This window comes from Lithobates pipiens, unplaced genomic scaffold (assembly GCF_037356315.1).
Source record: "Lithobates pipiens isolate NorthernLeopardFrog02 unplaced genomic scaffold, aLitPip1_a1.2 Scaffold_8, whole genome shotgun sequence".
NCBI classification, from domain to species: domain Eukaryota; kingdom Metazoa; phylum Chordata; class Amphibia; order Anura; family Ranidae; genus Lithobates; species Lithobates pipiens.
Genome location: NW_027507903.1, coordinates 413,217,248 through 413,237,563, shown reverse-complemented (window position 1 = coordinate 413,237,563; position 20,316 = coordinate 413,217,248).

Genomic DNA, 20,316 nt, shown 5'->3' with positions numbered 1-20,316 from the left:
TTGTTGATAAATAATTTGTCGAGTTTTTATTTAAAAAATTGTGCAAAATGCAGCACGTAAGTACTACATGGTTCAGTTTGTATTCGGCTAGGTTAATAGGAGTCAGAAAAACACGGAACCGGCTGGCCATTATTCCAAACGCATTTTCCACAACTCTTCTCGCTCTGGCCAGCCGGTAGTTGAAAACCCTCCTCTCCGGGGTGAGGGTTCTTTTGGGGAATGGCCTCATGACGTGGTCGTCCAGAGCAAAAGCCTCATCAGCTATGAACACGAAGGGGAGTTCTTCTACATTCTCGGAATCAGGTGGCAATCCCAGTCCACCTGTCTGTAGACGGCGGTAGAACTCCGTCTGGGCGAAGACTCCTCCATCCGACATCCGGCCATTCTTCCCCACGTCCATATACAGAAATTCATACTGTGCCGACACCACCGCCATTAACACAATACTGTGAAACCCCTTGTAGTTATAATAGTATGACCCCGAATGGGGTGGTGGCACAATGTGGACGTGCTTCCCATCTATCGCACCACCGCAGTTCGGAAAGTCCCAACGGGTGGCAAAATGGGATGCCACAGTCTGCCATTCCTGTGGCGATGAAGGAAACTCGGGAGGCAAAGCAGAAAAAACAAAAATAAGTACTTTTGCACATTAAACATTGTACATTACAACACAAACTTTCTTTCCCGCTTCTGCCTAGTCACAGGACACCGATCGTCTGCTCCCTGTCATTGGGAGCAGTGATCAGGGTCATGTCACTGCTAGCCCATCCCCCAGACAGTTAATAAACACTCACCCAGAACACACTTTAAACCATTCCTCGGCTCCCTTGTGCTTAATAACACCTTCACTGCATGTGACATTTTTACAGTAATCAATTCAATTTTTTACAGCATTGATCACTGTATTAATGACAATGGTCCCAAAAATGTATGGAAATTGGCCAATGTGTCCGCCATAATGTGGCAGTCACCAGAAAAAAAAAAATAACGGTTAGCACCGCCATTACTATTTTAAAAAATGGCAAGATTTTACAAATGCCAGCAAAATAGACCATATTTACGAAACGATAGAACTTTTGCACAAAACAATCAATAAACGCTTATTGCGATTCATTTTAACACATTTGTTTACTAAGAATACGTATCGGCATCAAATGATGTCCAAAAAAATCAGGGTGATATATTTTTGTGCCTATATTTCTTAGAGCGAAAAGTGAAAAATAATGCATATTTTGACAAATGCATTTTGGGTTTGTTTGTGGTTAATCACCAAAAATCAAAAAGCAGAGGTGATCAAAGACAACCAAATACAACATCTATTTGTGCTAATAAAATGAAGATAATTTACTAGGAGGAGCCATGTTACAAGGACGCACAATTGTCAATTCAAACAACGCACTGCCAAATCACCCAAAAAAGTGCTGAAGGTCAGGAAGGGGGAAAATCATTCCAGGGTTGAAGTGGGTTAAAAATACAATATATAACTCAACATTAATTTAAGGACACACAGACTAGTTGGAATTATATTAAGTGGGGGGATCCAGTTAAAGGACACACAGACCATTTGGGATAAGATACTATTAAGGGGGGGGGGGGGGGGGGGAGATCAGTTAAGGGGACACAGACCATTTGGAATAATCTTTAAATTATTGGTTTTAGGATAAAGCAATAGAATGGAGCTGACAAAAGACATTTTAAGTGACTAGACTAGGTGGATATGGGCCTACCATAGCATGTTGGTGAGGTTTAATGAAGGCAAATATGCAGGAAAGACAAAAAAGGAGCATTAAAAGATTACAGCATGCATGAGGACAAAGGGGACATTCACAGCATATTGCAATCATGGTAATTAGAGATTGAGGAAAGAAATACAAGGCATTAGCAAACATTAAAGACAATAAAATGTGATGTTAAATGATAAATCTTACCTTAATATAGTCCTCCTGCAGGACCTGTATGATGGCAGAACAGGTCTCTGGGATAATGATCCCCAGAGCCTGGGGGGAGATGCCTGTCGAGAACTTCAGGTCCTGAAGGCTTCTCCCTGTCGCCAAGTAGCGCAACGTGGCAATGAGCCTCTGCTCCGGAGTGATGGCTTGCCGCATGCAGGTATCCTGCCTGCTGATATAAGGGGTCAGCAAAGTCAGCAGACAGTGAAAAACGGGGTCCGTCATCCAGAGATAATTCCTGAAATCATCAGGATTATTCTCCCGGATCTCACGAAGCAAAGGCATGTGCGAGAACTGGTCACGCTGGAGCAACCAATTCTTCGTCCATGAACTCCTCAACACCCCGTCCACGGACTGTTCTTGGGTTGAAGAATGAACTACAACACCAAGCGCAAGCAAAGCACGAACTCGACGATGAGTACGTACACGCAACATGGCTTCAAAACGGTCGGCTTGTCAGAACGAACTTAACAGAAGTCACTGAAGAACAGCAAGGCCTGTGAAGAGCGAGCTGAAAGTCAGCGAGCGCAGTAGATCGCACTGCAAAATACAGAGACGAACTGACTACACGCACTAAAAAACAGACACAAACCTCACAAGCACAAACTGAAAAGCAGTGAAAAACGTTCTGAAAAATACGAGTCTGAAAAACGCGAATCGTCTCTCACCAAACTTCTACTAACACGAGATAAACACGAAATTAGCAGAAGGAGCCCAAAGGGTGGCGTACTTGGTATTGAACTTCCGTTTTATAGTCTCGTCGGACCTGGTGTACGTCACCGCGTACCAGACGGGCGGACTTTAGTGGGATCGTGTGTAGGCAAGTCCGTTTCCACGGAACTCTGTCGGAACTCTGTCGGAACTCTGTCGGAACTCCGGCGGAACTCCGTTGGAAACTCCTTCGGACTTAAGTCCGCTCGTGTGTACGGGGCTTAAGTAGTTGTGATGTTATGTACATTTTTATTAACACATATCAAAGTTGCAAAACTGTGTTCAGGTGTTAGGATTTGTTTTACCTTCACCATGAAAGGGTCGAACCATGTATTTACAGTATACGTTTGCCTGGAGCTTAATTTTACGCTACTTCAGGTCTGAGCCAACTCCAGAACTTGAGCCTTGCCAGTGTCTCTCAATTTCACAAGATAGGACCTGTCAGTTTGCTGTAGGTTTACACAAGATGATAGCTCAATAGCTTTAAAAATACATGGTTACGTTTGTTTCTTCTCTCCTTCTTTTTTGCATGCTTGTAAATTCTAATTTTTAATAAACAGCTCTCACATCATGAAAAAATATTTATAAGCAAACAACTCTTAAATGAATTTCATATATTTCTTATATTTTGTATGGTTTACTATATGTTGATAATTATTCACTTAATTTGGTGGTACACTGTGCAAAATTAGTAGGTTAATATTAGCGCAATTATTCATTTAAAACTCTTAAATGAATGTTGCTTGACATTTTTTACAGATATACAGTATATGTGGAAATCATTCAGACAACTTCATTGTTGACTAGTTTATGTGCATGCCATACCTCAATCATTTTAGTAGTATTTACATATACACATCTAGATCTGAAAGTTCTCACACAAAAGAGGTAGTTCCATGTGCAATACACATTTATTGATAGGGTTACATAATATATACAAATTACAAACTAGAAAATAATTACAACACAATGTACTGGCTTGTGTGATATTTACAAATTGCCCACGACAACCATAATCACCCACCCCCCATAAAATCATTTCCTGCATATATTACCTTTTGTACCACCACCCCCTCTGTTTAGAATGTAAGCTCTACAAGCAGGGCCCTCCTGTATTGAACTGTACTGTAATTGTGCTGTCCCCCTTCTACATTGTAAAGTGCTGCGTAAACTGTTGGCGCTATATAAATCGTGTATAACCACTTAAGCCCCGGACCATTTGGCTGGCCAAAGACCAGAGCACGTGCTACGTAAACTGTTGGCTCTATATAAATCGTGTATAACCACTTAAGCCCCGGACCATTTGGCTGGCCAAAGACCAGAGCATGTTTTGCATTTCGGCACTGCGTCGCTTTAACTGACAATTGCACGGTTGTGCGACGTGGCTCCCAAACAAATTTGACGTCTTTTTTCCCCACAAATAGAGATTTCTTTTGGTGGTATTTGATCACCTCTGTGGTTTTATTTTTTACACTATAAACAAAAAAAGAACGTCAATTTTGAAAAAAACACATTATTTTTGAATTTTTGCTATAATAAATATCCCCAAAAAATATATAAAAATAAATGTTTTTCCTCAGTTTAGGCCGATACGTATTCTTCTACATATTTTTGGTAAAAAAAAAATCACAATAAGCGTTTATTGATTGGTTTGCGCAAAAGTTATATCTACAAAATAGGGGATAGTTTTATGGCTTTTTTATTAATAATTTTTTTTCCTTTACTAGTAATGGCGGCGATCAGCAATTGTTTTCATGACTGCGACATTATGGCGGACAAATCAGACACTTTTGGCGCTATTTTGGGACCATTCACATTATACAGTGATCAGTGCGATTAAAAATGCCTTGATTACTGTGTAAATGTGACTGGCAGTGAAGGGGTTAACCAGGACGAAGCGCTACAGGGGTTAAGTGTGTCCTAGGGAGTGCTTCTAACTGTAGGGGGGAGGGCTACATGTGACACGACACTGATCACCGCTCCCGATTACAGGGAGCGGTGTTCAGTGTCAGTGTCGCTAGGTAGAACGGGGAAATGCTTGTTTACATCAGCATTTCCCCGTTCTTCCTCTCTGTGAGACGATCACGGGTATCTGTGCCTGTCCATGCCATTCTGCGGTCGTAAATGTTCATGCGGCGGTCAGCAAGATGATAATAATAATAATATTCACAATACAATGTACGATGCAAGTATAGCATTAGGTTACCTATTAACTTCAGGTCTGCTCATGCCAACTGCTGTGTGTCCCAACACAAAAGATGATCATAGCTTGGTGAGAAAGCATTATACCCCCCCCCCTTTTCTGTACTGTGGCTAATATAATTTTACCTAATGTGTCACTGTACCTAGCAAATATATATTGGGCACAGTCTGATTGGATGAGTCAAATAAGGCTGCTGTTTACCACTCATGTGAGATGTGATAAGGGAAAACAAAAGGTCAAACTTCAAATTGGAACTAATTACAGTAACACCACCATAGCACACAATACTTTAAATATATTTCCTTTTAACTGAAATATATTTCTAATCATAATATTATTAATATCAGTTGATGGAGATTTCACATAAACTCATTGTCTAATATCATAGTCCCCTTTAAAACTAAAGGAAGTGGCATGTTTATAAATGGGTCTTGTAAGTGGCTTTGGTGCATAGGGATCAGACTACAACTATTTTCTATTTTAACATGTTTAACCACTTAGCGACCACCCCACACAGATATAAGACAAGTAAATGAGCAAATCACCTAGAACAATACACAATAGGTAAAAAAGCCCCCTTCACAACAATCCATATACAGATTTAAACGTCCATTATGTATTTATGGCGTATAATCCCATAGGAGTTAACTGATTTCTTTTCAGGGGTTTCCACACGCAGGGATGCCACCAATAAGGAACCAAAACCAGGTTTCCAGGTTCTAAGATACAAACACAAGGAAAGGGGAGCCTCTGGGTGCAGATTTATTTAAAAGTAAAAATGTATTTTTAAGCTGATAAAAACAGACTCACATTTTCCATGAGTGATTAAAGCATTGTGATCCAACCAAAACAGTTCGATCAGTCATTTCATCCATCTAGTCCGCAGTCCACCTAGCCGCTCTTTACTGTGTATCCACTGTTTATATTGAAAAATGCCGGCCACAGTGGACGCAGGGTGTGTCAAACCAGAATGGGGCTTGAGGCGCTGCTGCAAGCGGGAAGCTAGGAGATGATGTCACTACTCGGCGACGCGTTTCCTGAGCGTACGGGTCATGATGGAGAAGTGACCGCACTCCTTTTTCAAAGCCAATGATGGATTTCAATGGGGACATTAAATAAAATTAGGAAAGGGGAGTGGCCAGACGTTTGTTAAATCAAAAGGAAATAATGATAAAGGAAAAAAAAGGTGGGTGGACTGGGGAAAGAGAGGGAGTTAACTATGAGGACAATGAAAACATTAAATGGAGGGGAAAGAAAAACATTTTTAATTAACTATGAAAGCAATGGGAAGAAAAACAGGGGGAAGTGGTCAAACATAAAAAGAAGGGGAATTTTATGACAATATTCGGAACATAGATAGAGATAAAGGAGACAAAAAACACTCTATGGGAGACACAAAAACCTGTTGTCCTGAGTTACCCAAAGTTTGTGGCTTCCTTTAAAAGGGTATTTGACATTCCAAAACACTCCACTTCTGCTGCCAAAAGCCCCATGTCGATCAAACAAAAACTGTTGCTGATTACGCCATTGAATTCTGTACTCTGGCAGCAGAGGTTACTTGGAACAATGAGGCCCTTGTGGCTGCTTTTTCTCATGGTCTCTCGGATAGCATCAAAGATGAGATAGCAGCCTGAGTCATACCCTCTGAGGAGTACCGCTATTTTATTGATGTCTTTGACAAAGGTCAAGCTGGTAGTTTGTCTCCAAAATGGTCATATGTTTGCGCAATTGACCTTCAACCTGGTGCAATACCCCCTCGTGGCCGGGTTTACCCTTTGTCTTTCTCGGAAGACAAAGCCATGCAGGAGTATGTTGCAGATACACTTTCTTGAGGATTCATCTGCAAATCCTTGTCTCATGCTGGTTATGGCTTCTTCTTTATGAAGAAGAAGAGTGGTGAACTGAGACCTTGTATTAATTATAGGAGTCTCAAACATTTCACGATTAAGAATGCTTAACTGATTCCATTGATTATGGAGTTATTTGACCGCATCAAAGGAGCAACGGTTTTCACAAAGCTTGATTTGAGAGGGGCATACAATCTAGCGAGGATTAAGGAGGGTGACAAATGGAAAACTGCGTTTATTACCAGAACAGGTCATTACGAGTACCTCATAATGCCATTTGGCCATTGCAACACTCTGGCAGTTTCTCAGGAATTTATCAACGATGTCCTCTGAAATTTGTTGCAACTATGTGTGGTGGTCTATCTCGACGATAGTCTCTTATTTTCCAATTCGCTAGAGAGCCACCACACAGATGTCTGTCATGTGCTTCAGAGGCTGAGAGAAAATAAACTGTATTGTAGATTGGAGAAGTGCGAGTTCCATCATGAACAGGTTAAATTCCTAGGTTATGTTATTTCTACTGCCAGTTTTTGATGGCCCAAGAGAAACTTTCTGCAGTCCTACAGTGGCCCCACCCATGGGTTTACATCCACTGCAATGTTTTCTTGGATTTGTCAATTATTATCGGAAGTTTATTTGTAACTTCTCATCTCTGGTCAAACCCCTGACTGATATGACCAGAAAGGACAGTAACCACAGAATTGGTCTCCAGATTTCATTAATGCCTTTGAGAGTTTCAAGGCTGCCTTTATTTCTGCTCCTGTGTTGGCATATCCTGATCCTTGTTACCCTTTTCCTTGAAGTTGATGCATCTGAGACTGGAGTTGGCTCCCTTTTGTCTCAACGGCCTACCTCTGAGAGTGCTATGCATTCTTGTGGCTGCTTTTACATGAAATTGTGAATTGTGGAGTGCAATTACGAGATTGGGGACAGAGAGTTGTTAGCAATCATTTTAGCCCTTAAAGAATGGAGGCCTCTCCTCGAAGGTACCACTGTGTTGGTTCTCATTCTGGCTGACCATAAGAATCTCGCATTCTTGTTTGAGGCTAAACGCCTCTCCCCCAGAAGGGCATGATGGGCTCATTTCTTCTCAAGATTCAATTATATAATCTCATTCTTACATAGTACTAAGAATCTAAGGGCTGATTCTTTGTTTTCCTGCGCTTCCAAGATGGAGTCGGTTCCATTTGGGTGACAGAATTCTTGCGGGTCAGATTCATTCTCCTCCTGAGAAACCTTGTGACTGCTGTTTTGTCCCTGAGAGTCTTCGCACCGCTGTGCTCCAGACTTACCATTCTCCTAAGACTGCTGGCCACCCTGGGAAGAATCAACTCATTTGGGTTATTTACCAACAGTTCTGGTGGCCTAGTCTCCATGCTGATGTGAGTGGCTGGAGCTGCGATGACGTCAATCCCACGCACACATGCGGGAGCCCTCCATTCCAGTAAGTTCTGGTACGATAGGCTGGACCTTTGCTGGACCTTCACTGTGCATGTGGCTCTGATGTCAGCGGCTGAATACAAGATGAATATCTCCTAAACCATACAGGTTTAGGAAATATTCATTATTACTACAGGTAAGCCTTATTATAGGATAATGGATAATACAGCCGCTTTAAGACTATGTATTTGTTTTTTGCTTGCATTTTGTTTGCATTTTTCTACTTTGTCTACATATAACATTTACTTTTTGATCCTGATTTTTGATCCTGATTTGATTGCCATGTTAAGTAGTATACAAGAAACATAAAGCTGAATTCCAAGTATGTATAATTTTTCATAGTTACATTGGTCCAGTTTGGACCAATATAACTGGGTATGTGCCATACCAGTGGGATTCCTGTGGACGCTGCAAATCACTGTAGTTCTGTACATGCTGCTATACAGTGATTGTCACTGGGGTTGACTTACTAAAAGCAAATACAATTGCACTTTGCAAGTGCAGTTGCCCTCATTTTCCCCAGTGCTTAGTGAATGCGGTGAAGCTTCACTTTGTAAAGAATATCCAATTACGCCCAAGAAAAATGAAAAAAATACTGCATTTTTGCTTGCACGTGATTGGCTGTTGGAAATCATCAACTTCACCACACTCACTAAGCTCTGAAGAAAATGAGTGCAACTGCACTTGCAAAGTTCACAGTCTATTTGACTTTAGTAAATCAACCCCCACTTTAGTAAATATGAGTGAAAGTAACGCATTCTCTGATTGGATGAGGTGAAGAGGCTGGGCTGTGATGCCACAATGGGGTTGAATAAGAATAATAACAAGATATTGTTATTTGATCTATGCAGGACACCACAATGTTTACTGTACTATAATTGGGGCCCTTCAGCTCTAACTGACAATCACAAGGCCGGGTACAGAAACAAAGAAATTGGTCCTGCACCATGAGATTTCTGTATCCAATCACAGTGATCACAAATGTATACAAAGAAGGCCTCAGCTCTGTCTCCTCACAGTGAGATTGTCTGTGAGAAAAGAAGGAGCCATTTTCAGCATTCTGTAATTGCCTTCAGTGTTCTCACAGTTTTACACACCAATGCAGACAGTTTGCAGTGTCCCCGATCATTAGCCACAACAGTGTAAAGTGCCAATAAAGCAGTGCAGCCAGCCACCTTTCACCTGTCCCCGTCACCTTTCCCAGTGTAAAAGGTCACACCTGTGCCAGTGTCACCAGTCCAGCCAGCTACTGTGTAGCTAATCACTAGTGACACCACTCACATTGTCACCAGACCAGTACCACCAGTCAGTGTCCCTGCTTGTTCTCATAACCGTGTCAGTGACACCAGACCAATATACACCAGCGACAGTGTTCTCAGTCGCCGCCACACCAGTGCCAGTGAAGCCAGTATTTTTGTTCTGATCACTACAGGTATCAATGCCAGTGTCACAAGAGACAGTCAAGCCAGCAACAGTGCTCTGATTACTCCCACACAAATACAGTATCATCATAACCTGCATGTCATGTCCATAAAAAAGGTTCACAAGTGAGCAGACCCTTCACATTTTGAGCATGACCGATATGACTAGTGGGGAGGAGCTCTCACTATCAAATTTGAATTCAGAATCTGAACCGGTGGAGAGCATCCGTGGAATTCCAGGGAAGGCTTGGTCTGGTCCATAAACTCAATTACATACACGAATACATCTAATTCATGGGAGGTGGAGATTTTAAATGACCAAATCAGAATATCCATTCTACCTGTTCCAGTTCGCCATGTAGAACTTTTTTGTCAACTATAAGTCCACATGTAGACCTGGTATCTTCCTAAACTACCAACACGAGGTTGTAACAACCCTTATTTACCAGTAGGGATGAGCCGAACACCCCCGGTTCGGTTCGCACCAGAACTTTCGAACGGACCCCAAATTCGTACGAACGTTAGAACCCCATTGAAGTCTATGGGACTCGAACGTTCGAAATTAAAAGTGCTAATTTTAACGGCTAATATGCAAGATACTGTCCTAAAAAGGGTTTGGGGACCTGGCTCCTGCCCCAGGGGACATGGATCAATGCAAAAAAAAGTTTTAAAAATGGCCGTTTTGGCGGGAGCACTGATTTTAATGACGATTAAAGTGGAAAAAAAAAAGTGAAATATTCCTTTAAATATGGTGCCTGGGGGGTGTCTTTAGTATGCCTGTGAAGTGCCACATGTTTCCCGTGTTTAGAAGAGTCCCTGCACAAAATGACATTTAACGGAAATAACGTCATTTAAAGCTGCTTGCGGTTTTAATGTTATATCTGGTTCCTGCAATATGGTTGAAAATCATTGAGAAAAATGGCATGGGTAGCCCTCCCTGCCCATTACCAGCCCCTTTGGGTCTTGTACGCATATTAAGGGGTACCCATATTAAAAAAAGGAAATGTGTGTGGCCCCCAGGCCCTATATACTCAGAACAGCAGTATACAGGCGGTGCAAACAAGACAGGGACTGTGTAGGTTTGTTGTGTTAAGTTGAATCTGTTTGTAATTTTCAACTGGTACATTTTTAAAGTGTAGCTCCAGTCAAAAAAAAATATGTTAAGCTTTTTGGAAAACATAGGGAAGGGTTATCACCCTGTATAATTTGTTTTGTCGCCCATCTTTTTTCATCTCACTTGCTGTTGTCTCCTTCCGTTTGCAAGTAGGAGATGTTTGTAAGTTGGATGTTTGAAAGTAGGGGCCTGCCCTATATGCTCTGCAGAAATGGCGGAACAAGGTGTTGGTTTTGCCACAACATTGTAAGCCCTCAAAGTGACTCTTGCTGGGCGCTGGAGCGCTCTGCTGTAAACGATTATATCAAGAATTGTAATTACATGCCATTGTTGAACAGCGGTAGAAAAATTGACCTTTGGTGGTTGTGGTGCTGGTGCCACAACACTATAAGTCCTCACAGTTACTCTGGGTGGGCACAGGAACGGGCCCTCCTGTGAAATATTATAACAAGAATTGTAATTACATTGGGCCTTTGGTGCTGGTGCCATGACACTGCAACCTCTCCCATATACTCTAGTTTTATTGCAGGAATTAGCCCTGCTGCAAAGCATTGCATCAAAAATTGTAATTAAACGCCCCTGTTAAACAGGGGCAGAAAAATTTGGCTTTAGGCACTGGTGCTGGTGCCACGACACTGCAACCTCTCCCATATACTCTAGTTTTATTGCAGGAATTAGCCCTGCTGCAAAGCATTGCATCAAAAATTGTAATTAAACGCCCCTGTTAAACAGGGGCAGAAAAATTGGGCTTTAGGCACTGGTGCTGGTGCTACGACACTGCAACCTCTCCCATATACTCTAGTTTTATTGCAGGAATTAGCCCTGCTGCAAAGCATTGCATCAAAAATTGTACTTAAACGCCCCTGTTAAACAGGGGCAAAAAAATTGGGCTTTAGGCACTGGTGCTGGTGCCACGACACTGCAACCTCTCCCATATACTCTAATTTTATTGCAGGAATTAGCCCTGCTGCAAAGCATTGCATCAAAAATTTTAATTAAACGCCCCTGTTAAACAGGGGCAGAAAAATTGGGCTTTAGGCACTGGTGCTACGACACTGCAACCTCTCCCATATACTCTAGTTTTATTGCAGGAATTAGCCCTGCTGCAAAGCATTGCATCAAAAATTGTAATTAAACGCCCCTGTTAAACAGGGGCAGAAAAATTGGGCCTTAGGCACTGGTGCTGGTGCCACGACACTGCAACCTCTCCCATATACTCTTGTTTTATTGCAGGAATTAGCCCTGCTGCAAAGCATTGCATCAAAAATTTTAATTAAACGCCCCTGTTAAACAGGGGCAGAAAAATTGGGCTTTAGGCACTGGTGCTGGTGCCACGACACTGCAACCTCTCCCATATACTCTAGTTTTATTGCAGGAATTAGCCCTGCTGCAAAGCATTGCATCAAAAATTGTACTTAAACGCCCCTGTTAAACAGGGGCAGAAAAATTGGGCCTTAGGCACTGGTGCTGGTGCCACGACACTGCAACCTCTCCCATATACTCTTGTTGTATTGCAGGAATTAGCCCTGCTGCAAAGCATTGCATCAAAAATTGTAATTAAACGCCCCTGTTAAACAGGGGCAGAAAAATTGGGCTGATGGCATCACCCAGAAACAGAAATGTTCTTCCAACATATCATCGGAGGAGGAAGAGGATAGACAATCAACATAACAGGACAGTCACTCAGCATCAGCATAGGCAGTCTTGAAGGGATGTGATATTTCAAAAAAAATTACTCGGTTACATCAGCTTCAGGTGCTTGGTAGCTGTGGGTGATCCAAGACTGATTCATCTTGATGAAGGTCAGTGGAGCAACTGATTCGGTAGACAGCCGCACCCTGTGATCGGTAACAAAGCCACCAGCAGCACTGAAGGTGCGTTCCGAAAAAACGCTGGATGCAGGACAGGCCAGTAGCTCAATTGCATACTGTGCAAGCTCTGGCCAGTGATCCATCCTCAAGACCCAGTAAGCCAGAGGATTTTCGGTGGGAAAGGTGTCCAAGTCTGACCTTGCCCCTAGGTATTCCTGCACCATGTAAATCAGACGCTGGCGATGGTTGCTGGAACCGATCATACCTTGTCTGAAAGCATCAGTCAGACGGCCACCTTCTCCACCGCTCCTTCTGACCGATGCCTCAGCAACACGTTGTCCAGGACCAGGAGTTTGTAACCTCCCAGTCTCTGGGAACGCGTTGCACAGACCTTTCTGCAAGGCCTCCCGGAGTTGTCTCATCCTCTGCTCCCTCTGCGATGGCAAGATAAGGTCGGCAACCTTACCCTTGTACCGTGGATCAAGGAGAGTGGCCAGCCAGTAATGGTCCCTCTCCTTGATCCGAAGAATACGAGGATCCTTCCGCAGGCTTTGCAGGATCAGGGAGGCCATGCAGCGTAGGTTAGCTGAGGCATTCGGTCCGGAGTCCTGTGGGTCACTAAGGACAACATGATCCGCAGCTACCTCCTCCCAGCCATGTACAAGTCCACGTGTTTCTTGGGACTGTAAATCATCCCTACAAGACTGTTGCTGCTGCTGCTGATGCTGAGTGCCAGCCTCCACCTCCATGCTGACACAATCATCCTCCTCCTCCTCTTCCTCCTCCTCATCCTCTTCCTGTGTGATGGGTGGCACAGCAGGAACACTGTCTGGATAAAGGGGGACTTGAGAGGCAAGGAAGTCCTCCTCTTCCTGCCTCTGTTCTGTCTCAAGTGCCCTGTCCATTATTCCACGCAGCGTATGCTCCAAGAGGTGGACAAGAGGTACAGTGTCACTGATGCATGCACTGTCACTGCTCACCATCCTTGTGGCCTCCTCAAACGGTGACAGGACAGTGCATGCATCCCTGATCATGCCCCACTGGCGTGGTGAGAAAAATCCGAGCTCCCCTGACCCTGTCCTGGTGCCGTAGTCGCACAGGTACTCATTGATGGCCCTCTGCTGCATGTGCAGCCGCTGCAGCATGGCCAACGTTGAGTTCCACCTGGTGGGCATGTCACATATAAGGCAGTTCTTGGGCAGGTTCAACTCCTTTTGGAGCTCAGCCAGCCGAGCACAGGCATTAAATGATCGGCGGAAATGCACACAGACTTTCCTGGCCTGCTTCAGGACATCCTGTAAGCCGGGGTACCTGCCCAAGAACCGATGCACCACCAGGTTAAGGACGTGAGCTACACAGGGCACATGGGTCAGTTGTCCCTGTTGGAGGGCGGAGAGGAGGTTGGTGCCATTGTCGCAAACCACCATTCCTGGCTTAAGCTGGCATGGCGTCAACCACCTCTCGGCCTGCCCCTGCAGAGCTGACAATACATCCGCCCCAGTGTGGCTCCTGTCCCCCAAACAAACAAGCGCAAGCACGGCATGGCATCGTTTTGCCTACGTACTTGCGTAGCCCCTGGAACGCCTACGGAGCACCACTGGTTCTGAAGACAGAGCACTGGAAGAGGCCATGGAGGAAGAAGAAGAGGAGGGGGTGGAGGAGAGAGGTGTGTCACAACCAATAGTAGCATTTTGGTGGCGTGGTGGCGGAACAACCTCCAACACTACTGCACCTTGTCCTGCATCCTTCCCAGCTGCCAGAAGAGTGACCCAATGGGCCGTGAAAGACAGGTAACGTCCCTGTCCATGCCTGCTGGACCATGAGTCAACGGTAATATGCACCTTACCGCTGACCGCCCTGTCCAGCGAGGCAAGGACATTGCCTTCCACATGCCGCTAGAGAGCCGGAATCGCCTTCCGTGAGAAAAAGTGGCGTTTGGGGACCTGCCACTGAGGAACCGCACATTGTACAAACTCACGGAAGGGGGCCGAGTCTACCAACTGAAAAGGCAGCAGTTGAAGTGCTAGCAATTTAGTTAAGCTAGCATTCAACCGCTGGGCATGTGGATGGCTGGGAGTGAACTTCTTTCGCCGGTCCAGCAGCTGGGGCAGGGACATTTGCCTGCTATAATCGGCCGTGGGTGTACTGCTAGCAGAGTGCCCGGAAGCACTTGGCTGTGACACACCTAATTCTACACCTTCATTCCTCTCAGAGCAGGTTTCAGAGAGGACTGAAGGTCTAGTGGGGTTGGAGATGCCAGCTGATGAGGAGCAAGGAGAGGGCTGCTTTGTTCTTTGGTGTGGGTCTTTGAGGTATGCTTGCCAACGAGCTGCATGGCACGTCAACATATGTCTGGTCAAGCATGTGGTGCCCAAGCGGCTGATGTTTTGGCCACGCGAGATACGCTTGAGACATATGTTGCAAATAGCAGCGGTGCGATCTGATGCACTCGTCTCAAAAAAGGCCCACACCAAAGAACTTTTAGAATAACGTGCAGAGGCAGCGCCCTGCACAGGCGGAGCTCTGCGGTGTGATTCAGTCAGTGTGCTGCCCCTAAGCTGGCCCCCGGAGGGCATCCTGCCTCGTTGGACATGTGCCTCCTCCTCCTCCTCCTCCTCCTCTCTCCTACCAGGCACCCACGTGGAGTCAGTGCCCTCATCATCCCCTCCCTCTTCATCGCTGTAGCAAACCTGGCAGTATGCTGCAGCTTGTGGAACATGACTGCCAGATTGCTGTCCTTCTTGAGCATCCCCTCTCTCTGCATTCACGCTACTGCCTTCCTCTAGCTGAGTGTCATCATCAGAGGCTAAAAAACACTGGGCACCCTCCTGGAGCATGTACCCAACACTGTGCTCAAAGAGTTCAGGAGACTCCTCAGGAGGACGTGGTGGGTCTAGGGAAGGAGTCACTGATGATGACATTGAGAGGAGGGAAGTACCCTGAGACTGGGTGAGAGAGGATGAGGAGGATGAAGAGGGCTTGGTCATCCACTCTACCAAGTCGTTGGCATGTTGCGGCTCAACATGTCCAGCTGCCGAAAAGAAGGACAAGCGTGTCCCATGGCCACGTGCTGATGACAATGCACCGCATCCACGACCAGCACTGTTGTCTCTAGACACAGAGCCTGCTTGCCCTCTTTTATCGGCTCGCGCCTGTCTGCCTCTCCTTGCTGGCCTTCCAGACATGATAATGGCCTGAAGGGAGTTGGATAAAAAAGCAGTTGGGTAGTGTATATTGTGCTAGAGGCACACAACACCCACTAACTCCTGCAGATGCCTTTATTATAGAACACCAGAGATAAAGGGGTATATACAGATGTATACTGTGCTGTGCTGGAGGCACACACAACTTCCAATAACTCCTGCAGATGGCAAGTGGGCTCAAATAGAGAAGAGCTATGTAGGTGGATATAGCGGTATGTACTGGGTACAGAGCACGCAGACAGCACGCACTAGCTCCTAACACTGCTGACTGCAAGCTCTATTATAAAAGATAGATCACTAGCTATATAGGTGAGGTGAATATAGCGGTGTATACTGCGGTCAGGGCACGCAGACAACAACCACTACACAACAGCAAGATCGAAAATCTTCCGAAAACGATCGGTGTGTACTGTGTTGAAGGTACACAGAACACGCACTAACTCCTGCAGATGCCTTTATTATAGAACACCAGAGATAAAGGGGTATATACAGATGTATACTGTGCTGTGCTGGAGGCACACACAACTTCCAATAACTCCTGCAGATGGCAAGTGGGCTCAAATAGAGAAGAGCTATGTAGGGGGATATAGCGCTATGTACTGGGTACAGAGCACGCAGACAGCACGCACTAGCTCCTAACACTACTGACTGCAAGCTCTATTATAAAAGATAGATCACTAGCTATATAGGTAAGGTGAATATAGCGGTGTATACTGCGGTCAGGGCACGCAGACAACAACCACTACACAACAGCAAGATCGAAAATCGTCCGAAAACGATCGGAGTGTACTGTGTTGAAGGTACACAGAACACGCACTAACTCCTGCAGATGCCTTTATTATAGAACACCAGAGATAAAGGGGTATATACAGATGTATACTGTGCTGTGCTGGAGGCACACACAACTTCCAATAACTCCTGCAGATGGCAAGTGGGCTCAAATACAGAAGAGCTATGTAGGTGGATATAGCGGTATGTTACTGGGTACAGAGCACGCAGACAGCACGCACTAGCTCCTAACACTACTGACTGCAAGCTCTATTATGAAAGATAGATCACTAGCTATATAGGTGAGGTGAATATAGCGGTGTATACTGCGGTCAGGGCACGCAGACAACAACCACTACACAACAGCAAGATGGAAAATCGACCGAAAACGATCGGTGTGTACTGTGTTGAAGGTACACAGAACACCCACTGCTTCAGACGCCAACACACTACACAAGGCCGCCGCGCTGGCGGCCTTATATAGTGTGGGGCGTGCACTACACAGCCTGAGCTATGATTGGCCACAGGCATCCTGCCTGTGGCCAATCATGGCTCTCCTCGCTGCTGGCGCTGCGATTGGCCAAGCATGCGGGGTCACAGTGCATGCTTGGCCAATCATGAGCCAGCAATGCACTGCGCCATCGCAGTGCATTGTGGCCCGTGAGCGCCACACGAATTTGGCGTGAACGGACCAAAACGTTCGGACTTCGCCGAACGGGCGAACAGCCGATGTTCGAGTCGAACGTATGTTCGACTCGAACACGAAGCTCATCCCTATTTACCAGCAAGGCCCGGCACCTGAAAAGCTTTATTATGATGCAATAAGCAGGCTGCATGTGAGACACTTTTCTGATAATCTCCCTTCTACCAAAACAGGCTGGTCCTCCCTTCATAACAATGCCATTAGTGCTCCAAAAATGGAATGAGGCATGACACATGTTACTATATATTAGTGAAGGTATGATGAATGTGTTTCTCTTATGTCTCACTAGTTGCATCTTGTCTGTATCTGATGCCCTGTCTACCACCTATTTTCCTGTTTTCTCAACCACATTTCTGCCTTCTGCCTGGATCATCCATTTGTTTGCATACTGACATACAGTATCTCACAAAAGTGAGTACACTCCTCACATGGTTGTAAATATTTTATTATATCTTTTCATGTGACAACACTGAAGAAATGGTACTTTGCTACAATGTAAAGTAGTGAGTGTCCAGCTTGTATAACAATGTAAATTTGCTGTCTCCTCACAATAACTCAACACAGCCATTAATGTGTAAACCACTGGCAACAAAAGCAAATACACCCCAGTACTGTGCCAGTGTCCCAGTGTGCCAACCTGTGCTTGAGCCCCTCCCTCTGCCCGGCCCTTACCCCCACCTATGCAGAGCTCCACTGTGGTGGTCCGGAGGTGCCAGTCCAGTGCTGATCCTCAGCCATGGTGCTGGCACTGCCTGCTGATTGGCTTCTCCGCTGCTATCTCCCTCACTGTCTGAAACCAGTACCGCGATAGAGACTGAGTACTGACACCAGCACAGTGATCTTGAGGAACATGTATAAGAAGGAGCACAATAAGATCCAGGCTTTACTCAGATCAGGAGCATCAGCAGAGAATGTTTGTGTCCCCAGGCTGTGGTACTTCAACAAACTGAGGTTTCTGGATGACCAGACTGAAGCCAGGGAATCTCTTTTGACCTTTTCCTGCAGACTTCCTCCACCCTTTCCTCAACCCTTCCCTCCACCCTAGCAGAGGCTTCCCAGGAACAACCTGGGCCTTCCATCCTGGAAGAAGTGGATGCGCCCAGCTGGAGCCAGTTATATTCGTTTTTAGACATATTTATTGTCCTATTATTAATGATGTTAACTAGATGTTATAATTGCTTACAAACCAATGATTTTATACCAAAAATGAGGTAAACATATTACTAGACAATAGTGGCCTAAAATGTTGGTGACCAGCTTAAAAATGCTGGGGTCAGAATGATAGCCTTTTCTATTTATTAACATTCAATTTGCAAGTCATGAGCTGAAAATTGTGTGTGATTGATGAAGCAAAAACTACAACTATGTCACTTTTTTATACACAGGATGAGTTCAGCCAGGAGGAGGGTCTGGAAAGCGTTAGCCAGGAAGAGGCCATGCCAAGCATCAGCCAGGAGGAGGCCGTGCTCAGTGGCAGCCAGGAGGAGGCAGCGCCTAGTGGCAGCGCCTAGTGGCAGCCAGGAGGAGGCCATGCCCAGTGTCAGCCTGGAGGTGGCTGGGCCCAGCCAGAGCCTCACCCAATCCCAGGTGCCTCCCCCTCTTCCTTACCACCAAAAGGCGCAGGAAGTGGACAATGACGGAGGATGCAGCATTGGGCCTCATTAAGGGATCCCGCCATTTCCTCAGGAGCACACCCAACGCTGAAGAGGGATATGGCTGCTATCTAGCCACAAGATTGCTGGAACTGGAGAAGGGCCAACACCTCCTCTGTGAGGCATTTATTTATGATGTCCTTCAGAAGGGTTTGAGGGGCCAGCTGACTGAGAACAGCTACATATGTGAACTTGCCCATGCTCGTCCTCCTCCTGCCACAAGTCCACCACCAGAGCCACAGCCTCCAAGGAAGGCTGCAGGAAAGGCTCCAGGGAAGGCTGCAGGGAAGAGAAAAAAGTGGTGGGTTCCTGGGTTCAGTCTGTTCTGATAGAAGACGCAGGCTGTTGTAGTACCACAAACTAGGGTCAGATATGTCATCTGCTGCTGGTCCTGATCTCTGGGATTCCTGGATCAGATTGTGCTCCCTATTATATGGACTCCTCAAGCTACCAATTTTCTTTTCCACAGACTTGTTGATGTGTGCCATGGGGGCCAAAAGGCTTCGCAAATTATAAAAGTTTGTCCAGCGTTGACTTCCTCTTTATTTTATTACCCAGAATAAATGGATATTTTCTTAGCACAAAATATTTTCTTATGTGTTTTTCTTCAAAAAGGACAGTTTGTTTGTGAGTAGGCAGGTACATTTCAAAAAGACAATGTCAAATTAACAGGGGACACCAACCTCTTTAAGGTTAATAGAAAATATAAGATAATTATGTTATTGTGGTAACTTGACCCTCAAAAAACAAATTATATGGAGATCACTAGAAAATAATTTTTAAGTATTCGTAAAATTAATATTGATGAAATAAAAAATTATAAAAGATGAGTATAAAAAATAATTGTAAACATTCTTATGGAGATTGGGCTTTTGAAAAATAGAATATTAGTCATGAGATGAGGATAAATAATGAAGAAAGAAGTTTGTGAGAACTCTGTGTGAATATGAGCAGAAAACAACTTAATTCTTTCAGCATTCTAAAGAAGAAAAGAATGTGCTGCATTAAAAGATCACAGAATTAGCAGCGTGAAGAATGTGCTAGCTCCAATACGAATGCTAGTTTTACCACACACCGATCGCTTCCGTTTCATACGTGCTTCAGAGCATACAGCCGAACGGTTTTCCCAATAGGAATTGGTTCCGTCGGAAAGATTTAAAACATGTTCTATTTCTAGGTCCATCAGAATTTCCTAAAAAAAATTCAGAGGATACATACACACGATCAGAATATACGATGAAAAGGTTCCATCTGACTTTTTCTGTCAGACATTACGCTCGTGTGTACGCAGCATAAGTGTACTCCATCATTTGTTCAGATGTATGAAATAAATGACAGAGGCTTTTTTATTGTTGGATCTCACTGCTGGACAGGAGCCCCATGTGTTTGGATTGAGGACCACTCAAGCCCTGTGAGAGGTTAACATTATCCCTGTGGGGATTAACACACTTTTGACATTCTGTAAAAAGGAGGTCCACCATTTCTGGTAAGCGT